The 13,026-nt window shown below is 54.2% G+C and overlaps 1 pseudogene; it reads right to left on the reverse strand.

Annotated features, from left to right (window-relative positions):
• Window positions 1-7,817: 7,817 nt before the first annotated feature.
• LOC128045825 (uncharacterized) lies at window positions 7,818-7,926 on the reverse strand (annotated as a pseudogene).
• Between the last annotated feature and the right edge of the window lie 5,100 nt (window positions 7,927-13,026).

Here is a 13,026-nt window from a genome sequence, read left to right on the forward strand (position 1 = left end):
CGGTGATGCCGTCCAACCATCTCATCCTCCGTCGTCCCCTTCTCCGCCTTCCCTCAATCTTTCCCACCATCAGGGTCTTTTCAAATGAGTCAGCACTTCATCAGGTGGCCAAAGTATTGGAGTTTCAGTTTCAACATCAGTCCTTCCAATGAACACCCAAGACTGAGCTCCTTTAGGATGGACTGGTTGCATCTCCTTGCAGTCCAAGGGACTCTCAAGAGTCTTCTCCAACACCACAGTTCAAAAGCATCAATTCTTCGGCGTTCTTCACAGTCCAACTCTCACATCCATACATAACCACTGGAAAAAAAAAAAACCCATAGCCTTGACTAGAAGGACCTCTGTTGACAATGTCATGTCTCTGCTTCTTAATATGCTGTCTAGGTTGGTCATAACTTTCCTTCCAAGGAGTAAGCATCTTTTAATTTCATAGCTGCAATCACCATCTGCAGTGATTTTGGAGCCCAGAAAAATAGTCAGCCCCTGTCTCCACTGTTTCCCATCTATTTGCCATGAAGTGATGGGACCGGATGCCATGATCTTAGTTTCTGAATGTTGAGCTTTAAGCCAACTTTTTCACTGTCCTCTTTCACTTTCATCAAGAGGCTCTTTAGTTCCTCTTCACTTTCTTCCATAAGGGTGGTATCATCTGCATATCTGAGATTATTGATATTTCTCCTGGAAATCTTGTTTCCAGCTTTTTCCTCTTAACTTGGCATTATTTCCTTAGGTTCCTTTATGAACTGTCACTAATCCCCAACTTTTCAGAGCGAGTGTTTTGGCATCCTTTTTCAGTCCACATTTTCAGAAAGCATTTGCTCAATTCGGTGCAAACTGGAACTGTTACAGAAGTTGTGTGAGGTGGGTGCTTGGGTTCTGATACTTAATTGTGCTCAGTCATGTTCATATTTCAGACAAGTTTTCTTTAATTTACAGTAAATACGGCCAACTGAGTATCATTTGAATGCATTTTCTTTATTTTCCTCCATTTTGCAGTGAGCCCCTCAACAAATTATTAGTCACTCCAACCAAATGCTTCAGGAATACCTATATGACTCGACGGGCGATGGCTCTGAGTGTGGTGGGGTGCCAGAGGACAGGGGCAGGTGGGGTGTGCGGCGCCAACAGTGCCTGGTGGCCGGGGTTAAAGGAGAGAGGGGGCAAAAAAGACGACAGCACGCGGTAATCCCAAGCGGTCTCCCATGCAAGTATTAAACAGGCCTGACCCTGCTTTGCTTGGGAGATCAGAGGAGATCGGGCGTGTTCAGGGTGGTATGGTTGCAGATAGAGACGGCTGCCGCCAGGCGCCCTAAGACCCCAGCGCTGCGCCTCCCTTTCGCTCTGACCTGCCTGCCAGTGGGGAGAGCCGGGCGCACTTCTTCCCGGACCGCGCGCTGTACATGCGCCGCCCAACCCGCGAATGGACTCCATCCAGACAGGGCCGGCAGCCCGGCGGTCGGCCGAAGCCGCCCCGCCCCTGTACACTTCTACCCTGGCCAGCACCCGGGCCCGGTGGGCTTCTGGGACACACAGCGGGAGGCTGGGCGTGCGTGTGCGGGCTAGGGGCTTGGGTGAGGGGCGCGGAGGTCTCCGTGCTCTCCCACCCTGGGCCTCTCCAGGCCCGCCCCCGCTAGGCGGCTCTGCCCTCCACCATCCCATTCTATGCTCAGGGCCACTTGGCCCCGGAGGTGTCTGGCTTGGGGGCCCGCAGCTGCCCTCCGTCCTGAGCCTCCTGCGGGCCTAGGCGCAGCCCAGCCGGGGCCTGGAGCGCCTATCCTGCCCGGCATCTGCCCGGTGCCCAAGCGCACGAGGAGCCACCAGCGCGTTCGACTGGAGAGCGTCAGCCCCGCCCCATCGCCTTACCGAGGTCCCCCTTGCCCCACGCCGCCCGCAAGCACAGGACCTTCCTGAGAGAGCAGACTGTCGACCGGCAGACACACGGACAGACAAACAGACCTGCGCATGCCCTCACGCCAAGAAGGACAGCTGGCCGGAGCAAGTTAGTCAGCAAGAGCCAGAATCATAGCACCTGTGAGAGGCCGGGGCCAGAGGAAGGGATAGGGGCCCTGCTGTCAGGAGACACAGAGCCAGAAAGAGACGAAGGTTCAGAGACAAACTCGAAGATGGCGAGAGGGAGACAGACACGCGTGAGCACACACACACAGGGAGGCATAGACAGAGAGAGGGAGACACAGAGTGACTGACAGACGGAAAACGAGAGACAGACACGGCAGAGAGGATGGCATCTGATCCGAGACAGACACACTGGCAAAGACTGTGACACACCTCAGAGAGAGGCCATGCGGATGAAGCAACTTCCCCAAGGGAGGGGGCATCAGCCTTGCACCGGGCCCCAGCTGGATGTGGTGCCCTGGGGCTGGCAGTTACCTGTGGGGTCCCCAAGATTTCTTCGCGGACGAGGTCTCAAAGGTCCCCTTCGGCTTGGCTACCTAAGGCAAGACCCAGCTCCTGCCCCCAGTCCAGAGGGTGAGTGTGTGAGAGTGTGTGTGTCCGAGGTCGAGGGTGTGGTCGGTCGACTGGGGCCAGGTGGATACCGAGAATGGAGGGGGAAGGGTGTGGAGGCCGGGGGTGGGAAGCCTGTGTGGTCCCCTTGATGTCTCTCTCTCCCACTTTCTCCATCTCCCTTACCTGGGGTTTCCGGCTCTTGACCTGTCTTGGTGCCGGTTGGTGTGTGTGTGTGTTTCTCTGGGTGTGTGTGTGTGTTTCTCTGGCTGTGAGTGCGTGCGCGCCAGAGTATGCGGTCCTATGTGAGGATGGGGCTGGGGCTGGGGTTGCGGCTAGGGGTGGGGCAGCCCCCTGGATTGCCTGAGGCATGCCAAGAGACCCTTGGAGGGAGACCAGAAGGTCATCTGGTTCCCTGTAAGCAGAATGGCTTACAGAGTGGCTCGCGGGCCGCGCGTCAGGAGTTGGAGCCCCAGCCACCCACCCGGGGAGGGGCTGTGGCTGCGGGGACCCAAAACTTGGGACGCCGCTGCCTGCGAGGGCCACCGGTGGCTGGAAGGCAGGCGAAGGCTCTGAGCACGGTGGGGTGCGAGGAGCCAGGGGGAGGTGGGGCTTATGGAGGTAGCCGCACCAGCGGCCGGGGGCTAAAGGAGAGGGGAGGCAAAAAGCCTACAGCACCCGGTATTTCCAGGCGGTCTCCCATCCACGTAATAACCAGTCCTGACCCTGCTTCGTTTTCGAGATCAGACGAGATCAGTCGCGTTAAGGGTGGTATGGCCGTAGAAGGAGGTGGCTGCAGCCCTAAAGAGCCCTGTGCTGCGTCTCCCTTTAGCTCAGACCTGCCTGCCGATCCGGCCAGCTGGCCGCACCTCTCCATGGGCCGCACGCTGTACTTGAGCTGCACGACCCGCGACCGGAATCCGGCCTGCCAGGGTCAGCAGCCCGGTGGCCGGCCGATGCCGCCCCGCCCTGCAACACCACCACCCCCGGTCAGCATCCGTCTGGCCTGGCCCGCAGGCCGGAGGGCTTCCTGGACCCCAAACGGGTGGCTGGGCCGTGTGCGCCTGCGTGGGCTGGGGGATGGGCTGAGGGGCACGGAAATCTGGGTGCTCTCCCACCCTGGGCCTCTGCAGGCCAGCTCCCCCGCTCCCATTCGCTGCTCAGGGCCACGAGGCCACGAGGTGTCTGGTTTGGCAGCCCGCAGCTGACCGCGGCTAAAGGTCTTGTGAGCCTCTGCCGGCCTAGGCGCAGCCCAGCCGCGTCCTGGAGTGCCCTTCCTGTCGGGCACCTGCCCGGTGCCCAAATGCACGGGGAGCCACCAGCGTGGTCCACTGGAGAGCGTCAGCCCCGCCCCTTCGCCCTAAGGAGGCCCCCTTGCCCCATGCCACCTGCCAAGCACAGGACCTTCCTGAGAGTGCAGTTGAGCGACAGGCAGGCACACGGACAGACACACAGACACTCGCACGCACTCACACCAAGTGAGACAGCCAGCCAGAGCACGTTCGTCAGCCAGAGCGAGTCATAGCACCTGTGAGAGGCTGGGGCAAGAGGAAGGGACGGGAGGCCCAGTGTCAGGAGACAAAAAGCCAGAAAGAAACAAAGGTTCAGAGACAGACTCGAAGATGGCAAGAGGGAGACAGACGCGCATGCACACACACACACGCACACACACGCACACAGACACACATACACAGGCAGGCATAGACAGACAGAGGGAGACACAGACCGACTGACAGATGGAAAACAGGAGACAGACATGGGAGAGAGGATGGCATCCGATCAAAGACAGACCCACTGGCACACACCGTGACACACCTCAGAGAGAGGCCATGCTTTTCCAAGGGAGGGGCGTCAGCCTTGGGCGGGTCCCCGGCTGAATGCGGTGCCCTGGGGCTGGCAGTCACCCGTGGCGTCCCTAAGACTTCTTCGCAGCCTTGGTCTCAAAGCTCCCCTTCGGCTTGGCTACCTTAGGCAAGACCCAGACCCCATCCCCAGGCCAGAGGGTGAGTGTGGGAGAGTGTGTGTGAGTGCGTCGGTGGGCGAGGGTGTGGTCGGGTTGACTGGGGGCCGGATGGCTACCCAGAAAGGAGAGGGGAGTGTGTGGACGTCGGGGGATGGGAAGCCTGTGTGATCCTCTTGATGCTTCTCTCCCCTCTTTCTCCATCTCCATTACCTGGGGTTTCCTGCTCTTGACCTGTCTTGGCACCAGATGGTGTGTGTGTGTTTGTTTCTCTGGGTGTGAGTGCGTGTGCGCCAGAGTATGCTGTCCTGTGCGAGTTTGGGGCTGGGATTAGGGGTTGGGCTCGGGGTGGGATTGGGGCTGGGGCAGCCTCTGGGATTGCCGGGGGATTGCCAATGGAGCCTCAGACAGAGACTGGATGGTCATCTGGGTTCCTGGAAGCTGAATGCGAAGGGGCTCGCGTGCTGCCTGGAGGCAACCCAGGTCTTTGTCTGGAGCCAGGGCCCCTGCCACCCACCCAGGGAGGGGCAGGGGCTGCAGGGACCCAACAGTTTTGACGCCGGTGCCTGAGAGGCCCGCCGGCTGGCTGGCCAACCTAAAGGCAGGCGACGACTTTGAGTGTGGTGGGGTGCCATGGTCAGAGGCAGGTGGGGTTGGCGGCGCCAACCACGCCTGGGGGCCGGGGGCTAAAGGAGAGGGGAGGCAAAAAGATGACAGCACCTGGAATTCCCAAGGGGTCTCTCATCCAATTACTAACCAGTCCCGACCCTGCTTAGCTTCTGAGATCAGACGAGATTGGGCATGTTCAGCGTGGTATGGTTGTAGACAGAGGCGGCTGTTGCCAGGCGCCTAAGAGCCCTCCTTTTGGTTCTGGCCTGCCCCTCGGGAGAGCCGAGCACACTTCTCCCCAGACCAAGCTCTGTACATGCGCAGCGACTGAACTTGGGCCAGGCAGGGCCGGCAGCGCAGCGGCCGATGGAAGCCGCCCCGCCCCCGCACACCACCATCCGTGGCCAGCACCCGCCTGACCCAGCCTCGGCCCGGAGGGCTTCCGGGACCACTGAGTGGCCTGCCGGGCGTGCGTGCGTGCGGGGGCTGGGGGTTGGGTTGAGGGCTGCAGAGGTCTAGGCGCTCTCCAACCCTGGGCTTCTGGAGCCAGGCCCCCGTTGGGCTGCACCCAACCCCCATCCGTTTCGCTGCTCAGGGCCAGTTGGCCTCGGAGTTTTGTGGCTTCGGGGCCCACCGCTGCCCGCCACCCATGGTCCCCCGAGCCTCCTGCGGGCCTATGCGCAGCCTAGCCGGGGCCCTGAGCGCCCCTCCTGCCCGGGCACCTACCCAGTGCTCTGACCCATGGGGAGCCACAAGTTAGGTCGAACAGAGCGCGTCAGCCCCGCCCCTTCACCCTACTGAGGACCTACTTGCCCCCGCGCCGCCCGCCAAGCATAGGACTTCCCTGAGAGGGCAGAGGAGCGACAGGCAGGCCGTTGGACAGACACACAGACACTCGCACGCACCCACGCGAAGTGAGACAGCCGGCTGCCGCAAGCTCGTCAGCCAGAGCCAGATCCACAGCACCTGTGAGAGCCCAGGCCAGAGGAAGGGGTGGGAGGCCGGGTGTGAGGAGACGCAGAGGCAGAAAGAGACGAAGTTTCAGAGACAGACTCGGAGGCGCCGAGAGGGAGATGCAGGTGAGAGAGTAACAGGCAGGAAGGCCAGGGGTCTCCAAAGGCAGGAAGCAGCCTGCAAGTGCGGCAGAAGGAAACAAACTAGCGATATTTTTTTCCTTCTCTATTCCAATTTAAAAGGAGGTTTCTCTTAAAATACTGTTGCCATAATGACATCTGGTTTCACCTGAAGTTAACTATTCTCAAAACCTTGACTTAACCAATGCATTTTTCTTATGGAAATATTTGTCTTAAAGCTATGTTAATGTACTATGCATTTACCCCAGACTCTGTCTTCAAGTCGGCTCTGCCTAATGGCAAACTTGACAAACCAGTATGTTATACTCTGATATTGTTCCCCTAATCTATGTAAAAGAAACTATTTGCATAGTAATCTGCCCTTCTACAAATTTCAAGTCAATCATTTTATGGCCCAGGATGAACCATCTGGTGCTGAGATTATCCCAAAATGCATTTTATGGATGAGGGGCCTGGTGCCATTTTGAGTTTTAAGACATTGCTTTCTTTCATTAAAAGTCTGCTAGTGACTATATAACATCCAGCTGAAGACTAGCAAGGGGGGTACTCTTTCTATCCCCTTCTGATGCCTGTCAGAAGCTTTCTCTACCTCTTTTATATTTATTAACGCTTTATTACACAAATGCTCTGAGCGATCAAGCCTCGTCTCTAGCCCCAAATTGAATTCTTCTCCTCCTGAGGCCAAGAATTCCAGCGTCTTTTCGTTCAGCAACAACCTTTCACAGGTAGACAGACATGCACGTGCACACACATGTGTGTACACACAAACACATTCGGAGGTAGAGACAGAGACAGGGAGACACAGAGCGAGTGACAGAGAGACAGAATACGGGAGACAGACACGGGAGAGAGGATGGCATCCGATCCGAGACAGACACACTGACACAGACGGTGACACAACTCAGAGAGGCCATGTGGAAGTAGCAGCTTCCCCAAGGTAGGGGGCATCAGCCTTGGGCCAGGCCCCAGCAGCATGTGGTGCCCTGGGGCTGGCAGTCACCTGTGGGGTCCCCAAGACTTCCTAGCAGGCGAGGTCTCCAAGGTCCCCTTCGGCTTGGCTACCTTAGGCAAGACTCAGACCCCGCCCCCAGGCCAGAGTGTGAGTGTGAGTGTGTGTGTGTGAGTGTGTCAGTGGGCGAGGGTGTGGTCGGGTGGACTAGGGGCCTGGTGGATACCCAGAATGGAGGGGGGAATGTGTGGAGGTCGGGGGATGGGAAGCCTGTGTGGTCCTCTTGCTGTCTGTCTCTCCCTCTTTCTCCGCCTCCGTTACCTGGGGTTTCCGGCTCTTGACCTATCTCAGAGGCGGGTGTGTGTGTGCCTGCGAGGATGGTGCTGGGGTTGGGGGTGGGGCTGGGGGTGGGGCAGCCTCCGGGATTGCCTGAGGCTTGCCAAGGAAGCCTCAGACAGAGACAAGATGGTCATCTGGGTTCCTGGAAGCTGAATGCGGAGGGGCTTGCTGGGCGCGCCGAGGCAACCCAGGTCTGCGGCGGGAGTCCGGCTCGGCCACCCACCCGGGGAGGGGCAGGGGCTGCGCGGACCCAAGAGTTGGGACGCCGCTGCCTGCGAGGGCCGCCGGCTGGAAAGCAGGCGACCCCTCTGAGCGCGGTGGGGTGCTAGGGGCCAGGCACTGGTGGGGGCTTGAGGCGCCAGCCGCACTGGGGGGCCGGGGCTAAAGGAGAGGGGACGCAAAACGCCTACAGCAGCCGGTATTCTCAGGCGGTCTCCCATCCAAGTACTAACCCATCCCGACCCTGCTTAGCTTTCGAGATCAGGCGCCTTCAGGGTGGTATGGCCATAGACGGAGGCGGTTACCACCAGGCGCCCTAAAAGCCCTGCTCTGCGCCTCCCTTTCGCTCAGACCTGCCTGCCGGTTGGGCCAGCCGGCCGCACCTCTCAACAGGCCTTGCACTGTACCTGAGCCGCAAGAGCCGCGACCGACTCCGCCTGGCCAGGGTCGGCAGCCCGGTGGCCGGCCGACGCCGCCCCGCCCCTGCACACCGCCACCCCCGGCCAGCACTCGCCTGGCCCAGGAGGGCTCCCGGCACCCCAGGCGGGCGCCCGGGCATGCGTGCGTGCGTGCCGGGGCTTGAGGTGTGGGTCGAGGAGGTCTCGGCGCTCTCCCACCCTGGGCCTATCCAGGCCCGCCTCGCTTGGCGGCTCCCTCCCCCCCCCCCCCCCCCCCATCCTGTTCTCTGCTCAGGACCATGTGGCCCCAGAGGTGTCTGGCTTCGGGGCCTGCTGCTGCCTGCGGCCCGCGGTCCTCTGAGCTTCCTCCGGGCCTAGGCACAGCCCAGCCGGGGCTTGGAGCGCCCATCCTGCCCAGTATCTGCTCGGTGCCCAAATGCAACCCGAGCTACCAGCGCAGTAGACCGGAGAGCGTCAGCCCCGCCCCTTCGCCCTACCGAGGACCCCCTCGGCCCACGCCGCCTGCCAAGTACAGGACCTTCCTGAGAGAGCAGAGGAGTGACGGGCAGGCACACGGACAGACACACAGATACTCGCACTCACCCACGCCAGGTGAGACAGCCGGCCGAGGCAAGTTCATCAACCAGAGCCAGAGTCCTAGCACCTGTGAGAGGCCGGGGCCAGAGGAAGGGACGAGAGACACAGAGGCAGAAAGAGGCAAAGGTTCAGAGACGGACTCGAAGACTGCGAGAGGGAGATGCAGGCAGACAGACATGTCCGCGTGCACACACGTGCACGCATACTCAGAGAGGCATAGATGGAGAGACAGAAACACAGAGCAACTGACAGACAGAAAACTGGAGACCGACACGGGAGAGAGGATGGCATCCGATCCGAGACAGACACACTGGCACAAATCTTGACACACCTCAGAGAGAGGCCATGCAGAAGAAGCAGCTTCTTCAAGGGAGGGGGAGTCAGCCTTGGGCCCGGCCCCAGCGGGGCTGGCAGTTACCCGTGGGGTCCCCAAGACTTTTTCACAGCAGAGGTCTCAAAGGTTCCCTTCGGCTTTGCTACTTAATGCAAGACCTAGCCCCCACCCCTAGGCCAGAGGGTGAGTGTGTTGGTGGGCGAGGGTGTGGTCGGCTGACTGGGGGCCAGGTGGATACCCAGAAAGGAGGGGGCAGGGTGTGGAGGCCGGGGTTTGGAAGCCTGCGTGGTCCTCTTGCTGTCTCTCTCCCTCTTTCTCCATCTCCCTTACCTGGGGTTTCAGGCTCTTGACCTGTCTGGGTGGCAGGATGTGTGTGTGTGTGTGTGTGTTTGCATGCAAGGGGCTGGGTGTGAGACTGGGGCTGGCAGGATGTGTGTGTGTGTGTGTGTGTTTGCATGCGAGGGGCTGGGTGTGAGACTGGGGCTGGGCTTGGGCCTGGGCTTTGGGCTGGGCCGGCCACAGTTCAAGTTTCTTCTATGGACTCTCTTATTTTTACATTTATCGAGTCTTCTACTTAAGAGTGGCCTCCTCTATGTTTTACATGCTTGCTCTCCCTTTTCTAATTTTCTGTTCCTGTTATTTTGTAGGTTAAGTTAGGAATGTTTATCGTCTTGATACCCACTAGATAAATTTTAAAACAACACACAATGATAAAAACCCAAAAAAACTGAAATAAAAAGATCGGAACGTTCTTTATTTAATTTTTGTGAACTGAATGTTGGTGAGAAATTATTTCCTCCTTACATAGGTAACACTCATTTCATATATTGTTTTCCTAAAATGAAAGTATCACCATAATTAAGATTATCATTCATTAATATTGTTCTTTCAGGCAGCTTTAGAATTTGGAAATATTCATTTCCAAATGAATATTAAAGGAAAAAAACATTTCCTTTATTTAACAAATATATATATATACACACACATACATACACTGGGCAGTCATATTGTGCTAGACAGTATGTTAAGTGCTGAGTGATACAACGATCATTAAATCCTGTTTCTGCCTTTCCATGGCTCACTGACTAAGCACAGGAACACACAGAGATACAGTACTTTGGGTGCATCAAGTGTGCAGTGACTTACCACCTTGGCAAGGGATGAAGAGAGAGAAATTGATAGTAGGATTGATCTGAATCCTGAAGATCATAGGACCCTTCAGCCCCAGGTTAAAGTTTTGTTTTCCTTAAGGAAAATGAAAGGGGTATTCTTGGAGCTAGCATTTTGTTTAAATTTTCTAATTATTTCCAAATTTGAAATTTGAGAGTCTTAGCAGGATTCCTGTTGAGGAGGCAAGTGGGTTTTGTTGACTTCCAAGCAGAAATTTTTCCTGTGTGGTTAGTTGCTTTACTATGGCCATCATCTTTATTTTATTTAATTGAAGTATAGTTAGTTTTTAATGCTGTATTAACTTCTGCCATACAGCAAAGTGACTCAGTTATACATATATATGTATATATATGTGTTTTGTTGTTCAGCCACTGTATATATTCTTTTTAATATTCTTTTCAAAATAGCTTATACCAGGATATACCAGAATCTGGTTCTCTGTGCTATGTAGTAGGACCTTCTTATTTATCCATTCTGTATGTAATAGCTTATATCTGCCAACCCCAACCTCTCACTCCATCTCTCACATCCATACATGACTACTGGAAAAACCATAGCCTTGACTAGATGGACATTTTTTGACAAAGTAATGTCTCTGCTTTTTAATATGCTATCTAGGTTGGTCATAACTTTCCTTCCAAGGCATAAGCGTCTTTTAATTTCATGGCTGCAATCACCATCTGCAGTGATGTTGGAGCCCCAAAAAATTAAGTTTGACACTGTTTCCTCTGTTTCCTCATCTATTTCCCATGAAGTGATAGGATCAGATGCCATGATCTTAGTTTTCTGAATGTTGAATTTTAAGCCAACTTTTTCACTCTCTTTCACTTTTACCAAGAGGCTTTTCAGTTCCTCTTCACTTTCTGCCATAAGGGTGGTGTCATCTGCATATCTGAGGTTATTGATATTTCTCCCGGCAATCTTGATTCCAGCTTGTGCTTCTTCCAGCCCAGCGTTTCTCATGATGTACCCTGCATAGAAGTTAAATTAGCAGAGTGACAATATACAGCCTTGTCGTACTCCTTTTCCTATTTGGAACCAGTCTGTTGTTCCATGTCCAGTTCTAACTGTTGCTTCCTGACCTGCATACATGCTTCTCAAGAGGCAGGATGAACCTAATATGTACTACTTTGTTGCTTTGTAATTTCCTTCTTGATTTTCTTCTTGACCCATTGGTTTTTTAGTAGCATATTGTTTCAGTTCAGTTCAGTTGCTCAGTCATGTCCAACTCTTTGCAACCCCATGGACTGCAGCGTGCCAGGCCTCTCTGTCCATCACCAACTCCCGGAGTTTACTTCAACTCATGTCTATTGAGTTGGTGATGCCATCCAACCATCTCATCCTCTGTCGTCCCCTTATCCTCCTGCCTTCAATCTTTCCCAGCATCAGGGTCTTTTCTAGTGGGTCAGTTCTTTGCATCCGGTGGCCAATGTATTGGAGATTTAGCTTTGGCATCAGTCCTTCCAAAGTGTATTCAGGACTGATTTCCTTTAGGATGGACTGGTTGGATCTCCTTGCAGTCCAAGGGACTCTCGAGTCTTCTCCAACACCACAGTTCAAAAGCATCAACTCTATGGTGCTCAGCTTTCTTTATAGTCCAACTCTCACATCCATACATGACTAGTGGAAAAACCATAGCTTTGACTACTGAACCTTTGTTGGCAAAGTAACATCTCTGCTTTTTATTATGCTGTCTAGGTTGGTCATACCTTGTCTTCCAAGGAGCAAGCATCTTTTAATTTCATGGCTGCAGTCACCATCTGCAGTGATGTCGGAGCCCCCCAAAATAGCCTGTCACTGTTTCCACTTTTTCCCCACTATTTGCCATGAAGTGATGGGACTGGATGCCACGATCTTAGTTCTCTGAATGTTGAGTTTTAAGCCAACTTTTTCACTCTCCTCTTTCACTTTCATCAAGAGGCTTTTTAGTTCCTCTTCCCTTTCTGCCATAAGGGTGGTGTCATCTGCAGATCTGAAGTTATTGACATTTCTCTTGGCAATCTTGATTCCAGCTTGTGCTTCTTCCAGCCCAGCGTTTCTCATGATGTACTCTGCATATAATTTAAATAAGCAGGGTGACAATATACAGCCTTGTCGTACTCCTTTTCTTATTTGGAACCAGCCTGTTGTTCCATGTCCCATTCTAACTGTTGCTTCCTGACCTGCATATAGGTTTCTCAAGAGACAGATCAGGTGGTCCCCTTCCTATATCCGCTTGCTTTAGTCTGATAGTCATACAGGCTCAAACGTGTTCTACAAAGAAAAAGAATATGCATATTCTTATTCTCCTTGCTCACATTTTATGATTATGATGTCCCTATTTTACATCTTCATGTTTATCCTTTTGCTGGTCCTTGCGTTATCATTGCTTTCACAAATACTTTTTTTTTCTTTTTTATTTGTGTGTGTGTGTGTGTGTGTGTGTGTGTGTGTGTGCTAAGTTGCTTCGATCATGTTCAACTATATGTCCCTGTGGACTGCAGCCTGCCAGTCTCTTCTGTCCATGGGATTCTACAGGCATGAATTCTGGAGTGGGTTGCCATGCCCTCCAAGGGAACTTTCCAACCCAGGGTTTGACCCCAGGTCTCATATCTCTTGCACTGGCAGGCAGGTTTTTTACCAGTAGCACCAGCTGGGAAGTGCTTTTGATCTGTATGCTGGCTGATTTAAATAATTTCCTTCCCAATTGTGATTTCCTCTTTCAAATATCATCTTGCTTCTTTATTCTGTAGAGATGACCTTTTGATATTTCTTTTAGAATAGGCTTAGTATTCTTTTAGTTTTTGTTGTCTGAGAAATTATTATTTCTCTTCCTGTTCTAAATGATAATCTTGCTGGCTAGAATATTCTAGGTTGCAGATTTTCCTCTTTGAATGCTTTGAATATATTTTGCT

The sequence above is a fragment of the Budorcas taxicolor genome, chromosome 3 (assembly GCF_023091745.1).
Source record: "Budorcas taxicolor isolate Tak-1 chromosome 3, Takin1.1, whole genome shotgun sequence".
NCBI lineage: Eukaryota > Metazoa > Chordata > Mammalia > Artiodactyla > Bovidae > Budorcas > Budorcas taxicolor.